The sequence below is a fragment of the Lepidochelys kempii genome, chromosome 2 (assembly GCF_965140265.1).
Source record: "Lepidochelys kempii isolate rLepKem1 chromosome 2, rLepKem1.hap2, whole genome shotgun sequence".
Taxonomy (NCBI): Eukaryota; Metazoa; Chordata; order Testudines; family Cheloniidae; genus Lepidochelys; species Lepidochelys kempii.
In genome coordinates this window covers 119,123,685-119,143,541 of record NC_133257.1, presented here as the reverse complement: position 1 = coordinate 119,143,541, position 19,857 = coordinate 119,123,685, and the positions used below count along the sequence as shown (strand labels likewise).

General features: G+C 39.1%; 1 pseudogene; it reads right to left on the bottom strand.

Moving 5' to 3' along the window:
* Positions 1-92: 92 nt before the first annotated feature.
* LOC140907045 (zinc finger autosomal protein-like) overlaps positions 93-19,857 on the bottom strand; it is a 33,221-nt pseudogene continuing 13,456 nt past the window's right edge.

The window sequence follows — 19,857 nt, the reverse complement described above, 5'->3', positions numbered from 1 at the left end:
CAGACCGGCAGCACAGGCGGCAGATGGACCCACGGGCCCCACCCAGCCCACTGCCAGTCTGGGGTTCCGTCGGGGCCCCTGTAAATGTAAAATTTATTACTGGCACGCAAAACCTTAAATTAATGAAGACTTGGCACACCACTTCTCAAAGTTTGCCAACCCCTGCCTTAGAGACTCCTTTTTTTGATCACTTCAGACCAAGACAAAATACATTTCTGGAAGATACCGTTTACTCAGACACAAGTTATTGGGCTCTATAGAGGGGTAAACTGAATGAAATACTATGGCTTGCCTTATACAGGAGGTCAGACTAGATGATCTAATGATCCCTTTGGCGTTAAAGTCTATGAAAGGATATATTTACTGTTTCTTTAAATCTGTAGCAGGTGGTCAGGCAGCAAGGTTATAGGATAAGGTTGGAAGGTTGTAGGATAAGCTCTACGGTGCTCTACGTAAAATGTGGTCAGGAACCATGTCACTGCAATGTCAGGCTGTAGGCATGTTGAAAAATAGTTTCAATCCTAGTTACAAGCCCTAGTGTAGTCAGGGCTTGGGAAAGAACAAGCGATCATTCTGGTAAGACTCAGCATCAGCCAATTTGTCCCCTTCTAGCATGAATGCAGAGTGGAATCAGTGTCCTAATACAGACCTCATAGGTGAAATCCTGGCCTCATTGAAGTTAGTGACAAAATTCCCAGTGACTTCAGTGAGGCCAGGATTTCACTTCACCTATCAACAGAAAGGAAAAAAGCATGATACAGTGAAGGCTTGTACGGAGTCCACCCTTAATAGGCAAATTACTACCTTAAGAGACTGCCCATGTACAATGGGATCCTGGTCCATGAATGGGGCTCCTAAGTGTTACAGTAATACAAATAATAAATATAATAACTATACTGCTCCCCACAACTATACTGCTCCACCTTTATTAGATTAATTAAGCAAGCTATTTTTTCCATCCCTTGAGTGGTGATTAAGAAAGGTTTAATTGTATGTTAAAGGGTGCATTGCACGTCTTGTTTTCAGTTAAGGAAAGCAGAAATTAAACCTGCTATATTACAGCAGAACTACTGCACCTTTACTTAGTGGTTGGCATATGAAAAAAAGACATTCCAGTCATCCTTTCATCTTCTCCAGAATTCAGACAACAATTAAACCTCATGAAACATTACACCAGTTAGTGCTGAGAAGCGTGTTTTCTTTGTATGTAAAAATGCACATATTAGGGTGTAGTTTTCTTTCTGTTCTCTGCTTGTTTATAAAAATAGAGATAACGTAAGTTATTATGCGGAGACCCAAACATTACATAGTATTTTTCTAACCCCAATCCTTTAGTATGCAAAACACTAACAACTAGCATTCCCACTCCTTAAACTAGAAGACAGCAGGAGATGCTACCTCATAGTAGCAAAAGTCTGAGAACAAACCACTGAGCAATTCCACTGAGGGCAACAGTGCCTGGTACATAGAACCATAACAGAGGGTAGGGAGCCTGCGCCAGCAGCCACAGTCTCATGCCAATCCATACTGGCAAGAAGTAGCAAGATTCTGGCCAAACCCTTCATTACGACAGAGGGAAGCTATGCTGAAGAAGTAATGCAGAGGGCTAGGAATAATTTATAATGAGGGAGACTCATCTACTATCCACCAGGGCTTAATTCAGCAAGGTGCTGAGCACTGCCTGTGAAGAGCAGAACTCCTTCATCTCACACTGACGTCATTGGAGTGGTACCTGTGTAACTGAGAGCAGAATAAGTTCCAATCTAAAAATTCAGTGCCAGATTGTGTCCCCCCCTTGGGTGTGCGTAGCTGGGAAAGTGCATAAAAAGCCTCCTTTTCCCTTTGCTGCAATGACTTGTCACAGTTGGTGCTCCCTCCACCATCCCCAAAGATGTCTAGAAGTCCAAGGCCACAGCTTTGTCCTCCTCCTCCGCTGGCCTGCAGAGCAGGCTGAGCGCACCATAGAGTGCATGCTGCGCTATCTCAAAGGGTGGTGAGTTTTGCCTGAACCAGGCATGTAGGTACCTCCCCATGTGTAATCTCTCAGCAGCCACTTTTCTCCACTGGAAAGCTCTGCAGGCATCTAGTTGCTATGAATAAACACAGGGCCAGCTCTAGGCACCAGCAAACCAAGCACATGCTTGGGGCCGCACTTTGCAAGGGGCAGCATTCCGCCCCCGGCCCCCTTTTTTTTCTTTTCTTCGGCGGCACTCCACTTGGGGCGGCAAAAAACCTAGAGCCGGCCCTGAATGAATAATACATTACGAATGGAGGGGAAAAAAACAACCATGACTATGTTTTTGATATTTTTTTCTGGGTTTGATTGGTGGATTTGTTGCCAAATTATTTTTGCTGGTGTTTTAAATTTCCTGTTATGTGTACAGAAGGAGTTTCTAAATGAAGGATGACAAGTTAAAAATGTGCAATTTATATTTCAAATAAATTGACTTTAAACATTTTTTTTTAAAGGGGCAGCAATTTTAAATTGTACTGCACATTTCACAAAAGATTGCCTGGTTACAAACAAGAAAGAAATGCATGCTTAAAAAAAGAAGTGCTCAGCTGTGCTTGCAGAATTCAGAGATTTTATTTTTTAACCCCGGCCCTTTAGGTGAAACTCTGATTTGTGCCATTCCATCAGAGGCAGGTTTCACCTCTCTACCTACCCTTCTGATTGTATTTGTCATCTGGAATTTCAGTGCTTTTATAAAAAGAAAAGGAGTACTTGTGGCACCTCAAACAAATTGGTTAGTCTCTAAGGTGCCACGAGTCCTCCTTTTCTTTTTGCCAATACAGACTAACACGGCTGCTACTCTGAAACCAGTGCTTCTATAAGTGCTGATCCAGATCTTTGGGAGTTTTTGACTCTTTAAAAAACTACTCGCAAGTGCCCAGAGGATGAGTCCTGCATGGAGGCCAAAAGGAAGAGCTGCATAAATGTAAACTCTTTATATGATCTGTTATTTTGTATTGGGAGAGGACAAGGTCTAATTGAAAGGAATGTTGTCAAGTTGTTGGAGGATGAGTCTAGGAGCCAGGAGTTTTGGGTTCTGCTCCTAGATTCTACCACTATCTCACTTTATAACCTTGAATAAGTCATTTAAGGTAAAATTTTAAAAACTGCCTAAGTCCAAATTTAAGTGACAGGCATTTAGAGGCCTAATTCTTATTGATTTAAATGAACCTTGAATTACTCTTACATGCCTCTTACATTTTCTTTTGAAAATTGAACTTTGGCTCTCAAGTCAGTTAGGAACTTTTAAATATTTTACCGTTAAGTCCAAATTTTCAAACTGTTGTTTGTCTGCACAGAGACATACAAGTCCCCTGCTGTTTGTGTGCAACCCTGACCTATGTATCAAGTATATCAGAAGATTTTGTGCTTGAGTCAGACAGCAATAAAAGTGCACTGGCATCGGTTTGATAAGGACCATAATCATCTGATTCCCAAATTTTTCTTAGCTACATGTGGAGATAAAGGCTTGTCTACATGTGAAAGTTGTACTAATTTAACTTAAATTGGTTTGAAAACCAATTTAGTTTAACTGATGCAAATTCCTGTGTGGGCACTCTGATAGTAGCTTCAAACTGGTTATTATGCTGATAAACTGGAGAAGGCTCAGAGCAGAGCCACAAAAATGATTAGAGGATTAAAAAATATGGCTGATAGTGATAGAGTCAAGGTACTTCATCTAGTTTAACAAAGAAAAGATTAAGGGGTGACTTGATCCCAGCTTGTTGCATTGGCAACAACAAAATTGATAATGGGCCCTTCAGTCTAGCAGACAAAGTTGTAACAAGATCCAGCTGGAAATTGAAGCTAGATAAATTCCAACTGGGAACAAGGTGCAAATGTTTAACAGTGAGGGTAATTAACCAATTTACCAGGGGTTGTGGTGGATCCTCCATCACTGGCAATTTTTAAAATCAAGATGGGATGTTTTTCCCCATCATGCTCTAGTGCAGACAGGGATTAATTCAGAGAAATTCTAAGTCCTGTGTTATACAGGAGATCAGAGTGGATTATCATAATGGTCCCTTCTGGCTTTACAATCTATGTATCATCAGTTTAGTTTACATCCGTAAATTTATTGACACAAGCTAAAGCAATGTCAACCAGATTTAAACCAAAATCAGAGTATTCATGCAGGGGGTTGCACCAGTTTAAAATCAAACTAAATTAAACTGGTGCTATTTTGCATGTAGCTAAATCGTAAGGTTGGGGTTTAAAACCAATTTACACCGCATTAGATCACAAGAGGACCACACAGGGAGGTAAATTAGTGCTTAATCTGCTATTGCAGTACACAGTCCCCATTTAAAAACTTTGTTTTTTATAGCTCAGACCTACACAGAAATGTAGGAAGACAAGGTCCTTGCATAGAAGAACTTACAATTCACTCACTGTTACAGTCACTAGCCTCTTCTGAGGTTGTGCTTTGTTGAACTGGTCCTTTATAAATGGTCTTTCCTGACAGCGGAGGGAAGGAGAGGGAATATGAGTACAAAAGAGGGCTTGTGTGTATAACTTAGTTTTGCTTGCGCTTAAACTGCTTAATGACATTCACACAGTGAAACTATTTTCCCTATTTTTATTGCTGGTAGGTTTAGCTACCTGAATAGTATAAGTTACCCATACAAGAGTTATATATACAACTTGTGCATGTATATATGTCAATTAGATACTACATTCCAGGCATTCTTCCAGATTTCCTAGGAATTTGAGCTTGAAGCAATTGTAGGAGAGTTAAGAAAGAGCTTCTCATTCACCCTAGCTGCTCATTCATCTAATTGTCTTTTTAAATTAGCAAATGGTAGGAGAGCTCTGTGTACCAGAAGTTGGTCCAATAAGGGATATTACCTCACCCACCTTTTCTGTCAAATATCCTAGGATCAACATAGCTACAACAACACTGCAAAGGCCATTACAGTCAATATCTAGATCTATCCTAATTCCTTTTTGGGACCAGTGAAGAGGAGAAAAACTAGAGGAAGAGAATGAGAAGCAATTTCCATTACATTGTGCCATATTATTATAGACATAGCACTTAAAAAGATACAAATAAGCACTCACTTCATTGAACAACATCTGTTCTACCTAAGGCTGGTAAACAGAAGAGATTAGAATCTGGCTTCTTAAAGTACCTTTTATCCTCAAGACAATTCATATACTGGTACTTTGTCCTTTTTAATTAACTAATGATGAATAGTTCTGCCCAGCTATAATCAGAATGAAATAAAAAATCTATGAAAACTTAAAACTTTTTAAAAAAGACTATTTTTTCTACTCAGAACCCAATTCCTAAACTTCCATCAAACTTGATAAACAGTCTGTGCAGGCGACAATGAGAAATCAGTGTATTAAAACTGTCTAGCCATGCTTTGCCAGCATCCCTAATGCTTCAGGCTGTTCTCTTGTCTGCTTTCATAAGCTACATGTGGTTGGGCCTAGTTAGTACTTGCACAGGAAATTTCCAAGAGCCAGGATGCTGCAAAAAGTGGTGGCTGGTAACTGAGTCCTAAGGTAGTATGCCTCTCCCTTTGAGTCATTAGTGAATCAATACCACAAGAAGGTGCTACGGGGCATTAGATAGCTTAAAGGTGAAATCATAAAAGTATCATGCAAAAATAAAATCATGTCCATTTATGGTTATTAAAAGTCCCCTTGCACTTTTTGCAAGAATCGGGCTGTTAATCTATGTTCTGACCTAATTCCAATTTGTTTAATTACATCCTGCCTACTTAAACTCCCTCTGAAGTTTCCCTCAGATATGGTACTGTTCTTCAGTTCACATTTTAAACTGTTTAATGTTGCCTAATTCTCTCAAATAGCTACCATGTCCCACCCCAGAGATGGCTGGCTTAGTGTCAATGATGGGTGAAATGATTCCTATATAAATAACTTGTAAAGTGCTTTTGGAATCCTTTGGGAAGAAAGGCATTATTAAATGTAAGCTACTATTACTGTGACAGCTGGAAATTTACCATTTGGGAAGATTCCAGTATAAAAAGACACCCAAAAGAATACTGTACTAATTATTTGGTAGTTTACTTGCTAGTATTGTAAGGAAATGAAATATTTTTTCCATTAGTAGTTAGTGGTGGGATCCACCAAGGGACTTATGCATTGCAATGCTGAGCATCACAGCTCCTAATTTTTGGATACCTAGGAAATCATATGAATAACACTGATCCACAAAGCCAAGTTAGGCACCAGGCTCCCTATACAATGAATGGGGAGAAATAGGTACCTAAGAATGCAATCCATGAAAGCCAGCATGCTCAGCAGCTTCCTGCTTAAACTAGCCAATGGGAGATGTCAATGCACTGAGCACCGCCCCTTTCTCAGAGATAGGCACCTAGCTCTGCTAGCAATCCATGAAGGAGAACTCCTCTCCTGGCTCAGGTGCCTACATTGTTTTAATGAGCTAAGTGCCTGTTGAGAGGGCAGCCATGTAACTTTCAGCTATGTGGTTAGAACACTCACCTGGGATGTATGAGACCCAAGTTCAATTCCCTCCTCTTGGCAGAGGGGGAGAAAGGATTTGAACAAGGGTCTCCCACCTCTCAGGGGAGTGCTCTAACCAGTGGGTTATGGGATATTCTGAGGTGGGGCACCCTAACCACTGCACTAAAGTTATAAGATGGGCAACAGCACCTCCACCTCCAGCAGGCTTCTGAATGGGGCCCAATCCAGTAGGGGTGCTCAGAAGGTGCCTGCCAGAATGGGCCTTTTGGGCAACTGAACACCTATCTTCACCTAATTCATGAATTGCTTTGGGGCGTAGGCAGGAGATAGAGGTCTGAGTGCCTAGAGTGAGGTGGCAGCAGGTCCAGAGTCAGAACCATCAGCACCTAGGGATCTTTTACTTTGAAAAATTGAGGAATTGAGTGAGTTTACACACCTCCAGGGGTCAGTGGGAGTTTTGTGGGTCATAGTGGGGATCCCTAAGTCCCCCACGCCATAAAAAAGGGAACTTAGGCACCTAAGTAGCTTTGTGAATACCACCCTAAAATCTCAAGCACAGGTGAAGAACTACTTTGGCTACCCTTCATATAGAAGTGTATCTTCCCTCAGAAAGACAGTGCTAGACTCAAAGGATGAACTAGTCAGTGTTCAAGAGTTTCCTTAACCTGTTCACTGTGAGCCACTAACCTTTCTGGAACTGATGAGGCTATTGCTAGGAGATTAGTACTAAAGTGGACAGCCATCTCCTCCTTCTGAACAAAAATATTCAGGAAAATGTCATTACTTCAACTAGATCACCTTACTATATAGATACAAGAGAAACAGAAGGAAAAACAGAGATTGATATCAGTATGGGAGCAGAGCTAAAGCTGTTTATTATACATAGGTTCTTAGTGTAATAGCCGAGCACCTTCACAAAGGCATTAGGCAATGTGACTAACATCTGTAACATATGGTTTGTTCTCTCTCTAACCCTTTTCTCAGAGGAGGAATTGTGTGTGTAGGGTAGGTTTTTTGTTTAGTTTTTTTAAAAAACACTGCTATATTTGTGTTAGAAAGGGCAAAGTGACCTTGCATTTGGAAAAAGAAGGTGGCAAGGTTTGTTTGAGTGACCTTATCTGTGCATTTCTGTATTTTCAAATGGTGCTCTGCTGTGGTTTAACCTTACCTTCCAATTTTCTGGATTGTTTTTCTGATAATCTTAAAGGAAATTTCTAGTTATTTGTCCCATGAATTACCAATATGTTCTCTAAACCTTAACTTCATTTTACCATTTTTGTCAGAATTTAGATCCTAAACCCTTTCTGCCTGAAAAGGATGGGAGTCTCTACATTGCTCATGTTAGTAGATTTTGCAGAGAATAAAATTCTTCATTCAAGCTGCTATATAAACACTTCACAAATGGAACAGCATTTAGCAACTCCTCCCTATTCTTTACTATTGTATTTGTTAAGGAGAAAATAATGTGTGTACACTTGTGTTATAATTTACTTGTTGGTCCAATAGAAAGTTACCACATTAAGTGTCTGTATGAATCTTTATGTAGCTGGAGTTATATTTCTGGTGTAACATTTATTACTACTTACAGATGCTACAAAATCATTACTGGCAAAGAAATAGGGAGTAACAGGAGCAAAACAGTTTCTGTTCATGGGCTATTAAAGGTCTGATTTTCATTCTCTCCAAAAAACTTAGTAATTTTTTGTTGCCACTCCAAAGTAAGTACAGACAATATAAAACCACTGAGTTTTTAAAATCAAGTTTATTGGATATGTGGTCTATATTTTTATTTTACCATTGATTAGTTTCTTATGAGACACACTTTTCATATAATAATTATACAGTAGCCAGGGAGCAGGGATATGTTTTCTAATATAACTAATTCTGAGAGCCAGTGCGCCAACAGATTTCACTTTCATTTACTTATTTAAAAATATGTACCTATATTTAAAATGAGCAAGATGACATCCAAGAACCGATCTTGCAGAATTCAATGCACCTAAATTGGCATTTCAATAAATTCCCCCTTTAACTGTCAAACTCAGTAACTTCGAATGAAGGACAAGTCAGCATGAGGTAGTCAGAAAACAGGATCTAAATACTCAGTCTTCACGTAAAACAGAACTCTTTACTCATAGCATGCCATGCTCCTCTCAGGAAAACCAGAGTTATAGCATATACTACAGTGTATATGAAGCCTCCTGCAAGGACCACTCTTTGAGCCTCGGGTTGAGTCACATTTGCCTGTCCTTTTAATGTCCTCATTGGATCAATTTCTCCTTCTCTTCTGGCTGACCTACTGCTTGATTAGCTGCTCTGGTACACATTTAAGCATGAAGAACCTAATGCTCCATTGGAAATGGTTTGAGGCTAGGGATGGGCTGGGCTGGGCTGGGTGCTGATTAATGAGATTTCTGAACTGAGATGGTATTTCTTTACGTGCTTCCGGAGGAGTTGCTTGTCAGGGGAAGAATAGCAGCAAAAACTACAGCCAAATGCCTCACCAGTGTGATGTTGTCACACATGGAGGTCCAGGCTCTTCTTCTGGATTCTGTAATGTAATGGAAACTTATTAGAGCTTACTGGGAAAAAATTGTAACTACTACTAGTAGAAACGGTATTACAGTAGTGGCTAGAGGTCCCAACTAAGATTAGGGCCCCCTTGTGCTAGGCACTGTACAAACACACAACAAGAATCAGTTTCTGCCTGGAGAGTTTATATTCTAAGAGAGGCAAGACAGAGGTAAGAGGCTGAAGACCAGAGTATGAATTTATTGAAAAACATCTGTGTTTTGACTTTGTACTTTTAATCACATTCTCATCATTTATGGATTGACAAAAGAGCAGGCCTCCAAAATAAGAATTTAAGCCATGAGCCAAATACTATCAGTATTCTACGTTAAAAGGTGAGCTCTGTTGCATATTTGTGTATACACAAATTCATACAAATTATTAAAAAAATATTTAAAGAAAATCTTTAATGCTCCAATATGTTTTACTGTAGAATACAACCCCCACTACTTTAACTTATAACATCTTATACTGTCCTGTTAGGTACTTTTTTTTCTGATATATAAATTGCACCAGCATAGAATCCATTAGGCTATTGATCTGAGGGGGCCATACTCTTCAGATTACATAAAACAGTCCAGTTCAGAAACATTTCAGGTCTTGAATTTCCAAATATAGAAGTTGGAGAAACAAAAATTTGTGATGGTAGAGAAAGAAGTGTGAGAGACACATTTTAAAATTCACTACTTAGTGGACTCTTCCTATTAGATGGACAGATGTCATTGCAGATTTCATCCCATCATTTCCTATTAACTTGACTAAGGTGATGCTCAGGTCTCTGCTGAATCCAAGGCACATAAACAGTCTTCACATGTGGCAGCTCAAATCATGAAACTTTCTCGTGACTAGCTACAGGTAATCCAACCCAAAACTTTATTTTAGTCTCAAATTAAAATTAGAGTATTGGGTAGAACTCAGAGGTGTAGCTAAATTGGTGTAATTTGCACATTCTTCTCGCTCCTTTGTTATTTCAATTATACCATCTGAGGGTATACGTCTACACTGCAGCTGTGATTTGAAGCTTGTGTAGATGTAATTGCATTAGCTTTAATTTAGCAACCTCGCAAAAAACTGCAGCGATGGCACAGCAGCACAGGGATCACCGCAGATTGTACACGCACAGCTGATCCCCTGGGTACGTACTTGCACACGCTGAAGCCTGCACTGCTGTGCCCTCGTTGATATTTTCAGGGTGCTAGCTCGATTAAAGCTAGCCCGGGCGTATTTACACAAACTGTACATTGCACCCCAAGTGTCAACATAGCCTTAGACCTGCTTACACGTGTTTACTTATGGGTACCTTACATCACTTTACCCTTCCTCTTTGAATATGGCCCACTGAGATCAACAGCCTAATGAATTCTATATTGAAGCAATTTACACAGCAGGAAAAAAAAAAAAAAAAGCAACAGGACAGTATAAGATGGTATAAGTTAAAGTAGCGGGGGTTGTAGTCTAAAGTAAAAGATAGTGGAGCATTAAAAAAATTATTTAAAGAAAATATTGCAACAGTTTGTATGAATTTGTATATTCACAAATTCATACATGCGGCTATTTGGAGAATATATATATATATTTATTAGAGAGAGAGAACATTATTCAGCTCTTACGCTGATGATAAGCAAGTAATTGGTATAATGAAGTTGTATAATAAATACACCTGTGAAACGTTCTTTAAGTAAATGGCACTTTCAGAGCATGATACAGCACACTTGCTGAATTTAGTTACTCATGCATAAGGCCCAACTTAATTCACAATACTGTGGAAATTGTGGATCCTGCAATATTAGGCTTCCACCACAGTTTTGACAGCAGGATCCCCTGTTCTCAGCCCAGGGCTGCCAACAGCAGAAATCATGGAAAAATAATAATAGACCTTATTAGCACAAATAATAAGGTCCACAATTTCTTTTACGTGATTTTTTCCATGGCTTGCGTGCAACTCAGCCACAATTTTGAACTATCATCCTTATTCGTGCATTATATTTAAGCTCTGATCCTGCACACATGTACATGCATGCTCAACTTTGAAGATATGACCGTTCCATTGACTTCAATGGAACTACTCCCATGCCTAAAGTTAAGGATGTACATAAGGCCAGGATTAGGGCCTTATAACAAACCAACCAACCAATCTTGCAATTTGTACTAGTGCAGGGAACTAGTGAATTCTGTAAATTAGTAAATCTGATTAGAATCAAGGCCAACATGGCACAAAGCTGTACTTATTTTGTCAATGATTTAAAATAAAGCACAATATACACTAGAAAAATACTGCAGCATGTTTTGTAAAAAGATTTTCATAATATGAGAATTCACTACAGTGCCCTACTGTTAAATCTTACTTGACAGGAGAAGAATCTGACAATTTTTTGTGCAGATTATTGAGTGTGTAGTTTAGTGAACTGCAGATTAGCAGCGTTCTGCTCTGCAGTTCTGTGGTGTCTGTTATGTAACAGGAATATTTATTTGCTGACTCCTTCCTGCTCTCTAACTTATACAGTAGAACAAACATCATTCTTATAACTTCCAAGAAGGCAGTCATCTGCTAATGAATGTGTCCTGTTTTTGTCCAAATTTGGTAGTGAATTATCTGCTCCAATTCTTGAATTTAATTCATTTTTTGTCACCGAAGCTGGACAATGTTTAGAGTTCTTAATTTCAGTGCAGCTGTCATGAAGAGTAGGAAGAGACTTTGTTGTTGTTATTCCTGTGTTCAGTTACTGCAAGGCTCATAATGTAGGTCAGGGAGTTGGGAGTTTACTCTAAACTCGGTATTTTTGTTATCTTACCTCTTATTTGATGGATGTGTTTCCATGTTTGAACTTTGGCACTGAAGGAAACTTGGAAGTAACACTTCAATTTTGCAAGCATAATCGCATCCAGTGCTAAATTATTTACTATTGACGGTTTTATAATAGTCCTTCCAACCAAACCAACCAACAAATGGGTTCGGCAGACAAAACTTATCTCAGCTATCTCAGTTTAAACCTTTGCAGTTAAATACCATTTCCCTCTGGATGTTTGCACTTAACATACAGTACAATGTTCAAAGACATAAGAATGTAAAATATTTAAGTTATCCTTTTGCATTACTTACACATTACTAAATGCTCCGTAACATACTTCAAAATATATTTGAGCTTTACCAAAGTTACCTATTGCTTCTATTCTTGATACAATGTACAGTACTGTGCCAGTGCTGTCAAACGAACAAAAGACAGGTGTATGACCTCACAATGGGAAATGCCTTAAGTAACGTGACAGTTTTCCAAGTTGTGGGGGATGGGCACTACAAGCAAACTGGCAGAAGAAATCAGTATGAGGAAAAGACCTAGTGAAGCTCATGTAACAGTGGGAAGAGACTCCCATTCATTGAATGAACGTATAGAAACGTGTTCTTCTGTCATAATCCCAGTGCCCCAGGCATGACACAGATATCTCAATTTCCCCTCAGATATTTTTAGATTCATCATTTTCCAATTCCATATATCCTCCCTCGTAGCCTGTACAATAATCAATAGAAATTAAGTGGAAGCAGAGATAAAGGAGTTAGAAACATCCACTTAGAAAAACTAAACTATTCATTAGCTCTTTGTATCGAATGACTGTCTATAGGAGTGAATTTAAATATCTGGCTTCTTTTGTTGATGGATGGAAGTATGTAGGAAACAATCTCTTATTTAAAAAAAAACAAACGCATAGTTATACTGTGAAAAATCTGCCCAAGCAAGGGGGACTATTTACACTTACCAACTGTACGGGCACATTTCGCATTTGTAGGGCCTCTCACTTGCGTGAGTCCTGAAATGTCTGCGCAGGGAGCTTGCATCAATTGAGGCATAAGAGCAGATTTCACATTTGAAAGGCTTCTCACCTATCAAAATATGGAAAGCAGCAGACATGTTCACATAAATGAGGAATGGGAGCTGAGGGGAGGGAAAATTCAAAGGAAATCACCAGAACATTAAAAAAAATATCCTCAGACCCATTGGCTTGTCTTTTACATATTCCCATCTGAAATAAGATCACTTGAGAGTCTACGCTAGCCAGGACGTGGAAGGTTTGACCTGCTAGTAGCAGCTTAGGTTTCCACTGCCGAAGCAGGTTACTTATGGGATATGTGACGGTAATGTAGCTGCATCAGCAAGAACAAGCTTCAAACGTAGCCAGTGCCTATGTTGTGACAAATCTAATAATTCAGCCCCCTGGTTTGAACTCAATCGCTAAAACTCAATCACTTCAGTTGTAGAGTTATGAGATGTACTGCAAAAGACTTAAAGTGGGCCCTTCGTGACTCTCCTCTTTGCCCATGTGGCCAATTACAAAATGGTCATATACTTGCAGGCTGCATCCATGGCGAGAAATGCCTTAGTTCCCACGTGGACTTGCACACAAAGCCCTTCCTTCAGGTATTGAATGGTTACAACTTTTAATCTAACACACTTGACTTGAACATCTATAAGAAAGCTGTTGCACTAAATAAAATCTGAAATAAAAAGTATGTTCTTGCACAAAAGGACAATTCTAATTCTAGATAGATCACTTATTGGTAAGATACCTTTAACCTTAAATCATCACAGCTGAACGTGGTTTCAGGTAAATTGACTAACTCCATTTCCAAATTGAAGATCAGTTTACTTTTCTCCTAAAAAGACTTATCTTTGCCCCTTTTCCTGCATCAGCCCCATGAATACAGAACACTAACTCTCAGCCTGCTTTAAGTCACTAGGTTAACACTAGTTAAAAACACAGTCTCTTGCAAATTGAAGAGGAGGTAGAACGGAAGTTCTCAAAAAGCAACAGGAAACAGTATTAGCAGTGAAGCCAGGGTGTTAATTATTTTTTTTGTAAAAGCATGGACACCTTTTAGCAAGAGCACAAAAAAATAATGCTTAAAAAGCAGAGGACATTAAGGGCTTCTGCCTTTTGGTGCGCATGGAAATTGTGCATGCATGCCCATCTGCACACATGCTTTGATCTGAACGTTTACCTGCATATTTTACAACATTTATCTAATAGAGGAGGACATGAAAGTGAAATAAATACGTGATAAAGAAAAACTAAACTGATAAGTCTATTTTCATGGGTTCAAACCCAAATGCAAAAAAACCCAGACAATTCAAGTTAATGGTGAAAACTTAAAAAAATCTATTAGCTTGTTAAAAATGAAATAAGTTAACTTATTAACAACATCAACACAGGTAAGGTAGTATTTCCCCTCAAATATATGATTTTTAACCAGTGTCTCTCCGATTCTCTACTGGAACCATTACAAATGCAAACATGCAGGACGCTTCCATCTCCAGTGTTTTACATGTACTTTTGGTAACGGTTCATTATAAAGTAGATTTTGTTCTGTATGGTCTTTTAACAATAATTTTAAAAAATGAACATCATTTTGGACTCAGTATATAGAATCTTTAATCCCCAGGGGAAAACTGAATCTCAGAGAGGTTAAGGCCAAAATTTTCAAAATCATACTCAGGCTTCGTCTACACTTGAAATGCTACAGCACTTCAACATAGACACTACCTATGCTGACAGGAAGGGTTCCCGCATCGGCATAAGTAATCACCTCCACAAAAGGCGGTAACTAAGTTGATGGAAGACTACACCTGTCGACTTACCGCTGTCTACTCAGGGGGTCAGGTCAGTTTAATTGCTGTTGCTTGGGGTGTGGACTTTTCACATCCCTGAGCGACATAGTTAAGCCAACTTAATTTTCTAGTGTAGGCCAGGCCTTACAGTTAGACACCTAATACTCGGAGGGGCGGGGGGGAATTCTACACCACTGCACAAGTACAGAATTAATGTCTGCCGCAGATTCCCCCCTCCCCAGAATAATTGATGCTCACGGGGAGGCGAAGAGAACCTGCAAGAGGGATCATGCTGCAATTATACCTTACACCAGAGGTGGGCAAACTACAGCCCACGGGCCACATCTGGCCCGAAGGACAGTCCTGCCTGGCCCCTCTCCTTGCCCGGGAGGCTAGCACCCAGCCCCTCCCCCGCAGCCTCAGCTCACTGCGCTGCCGGCACAATGCGCTGGGTGGCGGGGCTGTGAGCTCTAGCAGGGCAGCGCAGCTGCAGAACCTGGCCTGACCCGGTGCTTTGTGTGGCGCGGTGGTGTGGCTGGCTCCAGCCGGGTGGCGCAGCTGCCTCTCCTGGTGCTCTGGCTGTCACAGCTGTAGCGCCGTCAGCCATCGGTGCTCCAGGGAGCATGGTAAGGGGGACTGGATAGAGGGCAGGGGAGTTTGGGGTAGGGGTGTGGATAGGTTGGGGCGGTCAGAGGGTGGGGCAGTCGGGGGGGAGGGGTTATTTAGAATGTTTTAAAGTGATGTGACTACTTGTGTATCTGGCATATCAGAGATCTATCTACTCCAAGTACCCACATGTATGCCAGGGATCCACCACCATAGAATATGGAGCCCCAAAACTGCATTTAAAAAAAAAAAAAAAAAAAAAAAAAAAAAAACTCATGTCAGTCAAGTGTCAGAGTGTTGTATTCCTGTTGTATTCCTGACAAACCACTGAAAGCACATTTTTGTTTTTAAAAATCCCCTGAAAGTTTACTTATTGCACAAGGTGGAGAGAAGTGGATATTACTTCTCCGCTACATTGCCAGGTCTGACACAAAAATTTTCCATGCACTGACTTTTGTAAATATTGTCACAAGCTGCTAATTAGCTCTCCCACTCTGCCTGCCTGTCACCCACCCACCATACATATAATGTAGCAGACTTAGGAATGCCATTCCTTTAACACAGCACATGTTTTATTCTACTTGTACAATTCAAATCTCTATTTCCTAACCTCTTAACATGCTCAGTTTAAAAAAAAAAAAAAAAACTCATCACATTTACAGAGTTAAATGCCTAGCATATGGAAAATATCCAAGAGTCCCAAACTCAGGATTTCTAATACAGTGTCTTTTGTCAGGATTAGGAACTTAATATAACCATGACAATGTAAATTCCATGTACCTAAATTTCTTAAAACAAAGTGAAAAGAACCCAAGAGTATCTGTGAAAAAGGGATACTGAGCCTTCCAGTGAAGACATTAACATACCACAAAACTGAAGAAAAGACACTGACTCAAAACATTACTCACTCAGAATACTCACCAGCAACCACACATCACACAACAAAAACACTAACCCAGGAACCTATCCTTGCAACAAAGTCTGTTGCCAACTCTGTCCACATATCTATTCAAGGGACACCATCATAGGACGGAATCACATCAGCCACACCATCAGAGACTCGTTCACTGCACATCTATCAATGTGATATAGGTCATCATGTGCCAGCAATGCCCCTCTGCCATGTACATTGGCCAAACCGGACAGTCTCTATGCAAAAGAATAAATGGACACAAATCAGACAAAGAATTATAACATTAATAAACCAGTCGGAGAACACTTCAACCTCCCTAGTCATTCAATTACAGACCTAAAAGTCGCAATTCTTCAATAAAAAAAAACTTCAAAAACGGACTCCAACGAGAAACTGCAGAACTTGGAATTAATTTGCAAACTGGATACCATTAAATTAGGCTTGAATAAAGACTGGGAGTGGATGGGTCATTACACAAAGTAAAAACTATTTGCCCGTGCTAATTTTTCCCCTACTGTTACTCATACCTTCTTGTCAACTGTTTAAAATGGGCCATCCTGATTATCACTACAGAAGTTTTTTTTCCTCCTGCTGATAACAGCCCACCTTAACTGATTAATCTCGTTAGAGTTGGTAAGGCAACATCCATTTTTTCATGTTCTCTGTGTGTATATATCTTCCTACTGTATTTTCCACTGCATCCATCTGATGAAGTGGGCCTTAGCCCATGAAAGCTTATGCCCAAATAAATTTGTTAATCTCTAAGGTGCCACAAGTACTCCTCATTCTTTTAGTCAGAACATCATTACTTTTATCTCAGGCAAATTCAGTTTACTTTCTGTGTGGTTTAAAAAAACAAAACAAAAAACAAAACTTAAAAAAGGTCCTTTAAGTACACAAGTACAAAAATTAAATAGCAGAGATATTTTAGTACCTTTTTGGAAATGGCACCTTAGCTGCATCTGCTCTTGGCATTAGGTTGATATAGCTACAGCGCTAGGGAGTGTGAATTTTTCACACCCCCGAGTGGCATAGCCATGTCAACCTAACGTTTAAGTTTACACCAGGCCTAAGTCTCTAGAGGTGAGGGAAAGGAGCCAAAAGTACCTCCAGGAACTATTAAGTCTAAAACATGGCTGTGAACAGGAATATAGATCTCAATCAGAAATGCATGGAAGAACGTTCATAAGGACATCCCTATGCAGGAAAGCAGTCACCCACATCCGAACTTTAAAGATATGCTTAAGTCCCATAGAAGATAAACATATGCTTAAAGTCAAAACACTTGGATACTTAGATATTTGGTTACCATTTATTCAGTACTCAGACAAAAGTACAGTCACCCACCCACCCCAAAATAATTTAAAAAAAAACCCCTCAGCTTGTCCAATTTTTTTGAATATTAACATGTTATAGACATGCCTGGTCTGTTAAATATATGTAATCAGAAATGTCACTCAACAAAAATCACTAAACATGACATGTCATAAGCATAATGATGCACTCTCTGTAATATAGTAACACCCTGTTAAATAGACAGATCTGATAACTATATTTTTGTAGAATGTCTCTAAACAGAACTCACTGTTGTAATGATTATTGCATTGTATTTAATATTTACATGGCAAGGATTTGTAAATGTATAACACTTTATCTATTTACTTATTTATTTAGAAAGTCTAAATACTTGAGTAACTGGGATGCTTTCCTGAATCAGGGACATAAACTCACTATCATAGCCAGATTAACTAGTGGGTAAAAACCTTCTTTCATTAGAACCACTGTAAATATTTGCTAAGGAACAAAGAGAGAGATCCAAATTCTCCTACTACAAAGCAATCACCACGTTAACAAAAAAATTACAGTTTATTGTAAGTGAGAACATAATGCACACACAGAGTTTACCAGTATGGATGCGCATATGCTGTATCAATGAGGCCTTTAGCTTAGTTTTGTACTCACATGTATTCCCATGTGTCTCTGTAGAGCCAGTTTTGAAGAACACTTCCTGCCAGAGAGGAAACAAGCCTTGTCACAGCTGAAAATCATCATCTTCTCTTTTTCCTGGATAAACTGATAAAGGATGACATTTCTCAGTTATAGCAACCAATTGTGTCATTGTAGCCCTTTAATGACTTTTATGGCTGATATTTATAGCTGTTAGTTTAATGGGTATAGATTAATATAATCAGGGAGGGAGAATGAAAGAACAGATTTATTTCAGTCCTCACAGTAGTTAAATATATTTAATATTGTATTAACTTTAAAATATTAATGCACAGAATGGACCAAATATGCATAATCTAGGCACAGGTAATTTACTGGCATCAATTGACAGTGTAGGACAGCAAAGTGTAGAGATCCAATCTGATCTTCTAAAAACCATTGGTGTGAGTATCAAAGGTAGATTCTACCTTCCCAGCTACCTGACCCACTTTTTCACTCTTGTACATTGCAATTATTTACATTGAAAAGTACACCTCTGAATGATATATGGGTTTATACCTCTTAAAAAGAAAAGACAGTTTTTTACTATTAAACATAGATGTAAACGTTTGAACAATAATATAGATCTCATAAGTTCTATTGCTGTTCATGTGAATTCAGCGTCTGGCACTTCTTCTAGACCCATCTTCATGCCCACAAACTGCCTATCCATATGTTTTCAGCACCTAAAACTCCCCAACTCCCAGCAACATTAGTGAGAACTGTGGGTAAACAAGAAGTGCAGGATCAAGGCTATAATGCAGTCAGCTTATTTTTAATTAGTAATATATATCTCCATTATAGTTGTATTGGAAAAAATATAAGCAAAAAAAGATTTGGGTTAAATCCTGGTCCCATAGAAGTCAATGGCCGTCTTCCCAATTGATTTCAGAGAGTTCAAAATTTGGCCCTTCACATTTTCCAGTTTCTTGATCAACACTATTATAGAAAAAAACATTTTCATTCTGATACATTCCTGTATGTTAACTGTTAAGGTAAATGCTAACCCCAGAATACATGCACTAAAGTCACACATTACTAGTACCCATTGAGTATTTTGCTTACACCCAATATATTGAAAATAAAGCTATAACATATATATTTCCTATTACATTTTAAAAGTCTGATATTGTAGTACTTTCACTGATTTCTGAAATTTACTACATACAGCAGCAAAGAGTCCTGTGGCACCTTATAGACTAACAGACATATTGGAGCATAAGCTTCTGTGGGTGAATACCCACTTTGTCGGATGAAGTGGGTATTCACCCACGAAAGCTTAAGCTCCAATATGTCTGTTAGTCTATAAGGTGCCACAGGATTCTTTGCCGCTTTTACAGATCCAGACTAACACGGCTACCCCTCTGATACATACAGAAGTTTACCTTATCTCTGAGATGCCAACCATGCAAAAAAAACAAAAAGAAGATTAATAAAAATATTCCAGTTTAGTTAACTCTTTATTTATAAAAAGAAAAGGAGTACTTGTGGCACCTTAGAGACTAACCAATTTATTTGAGCATAAGCTTTCGTGAGCTACAGCTCACTTCATCAGATGTATTATGCAAGGCACTGCATTTAGCCGTATGGAGTGGAAATCCATCAACTGCATAACCTCTTAATTTATAATTAACTTTTCAAAGGATGTTTGGCTGTATCAAAGTTCAAAATAAAAAGATGGAAAAAATGGACTGAACTTTCAGACGTGTATA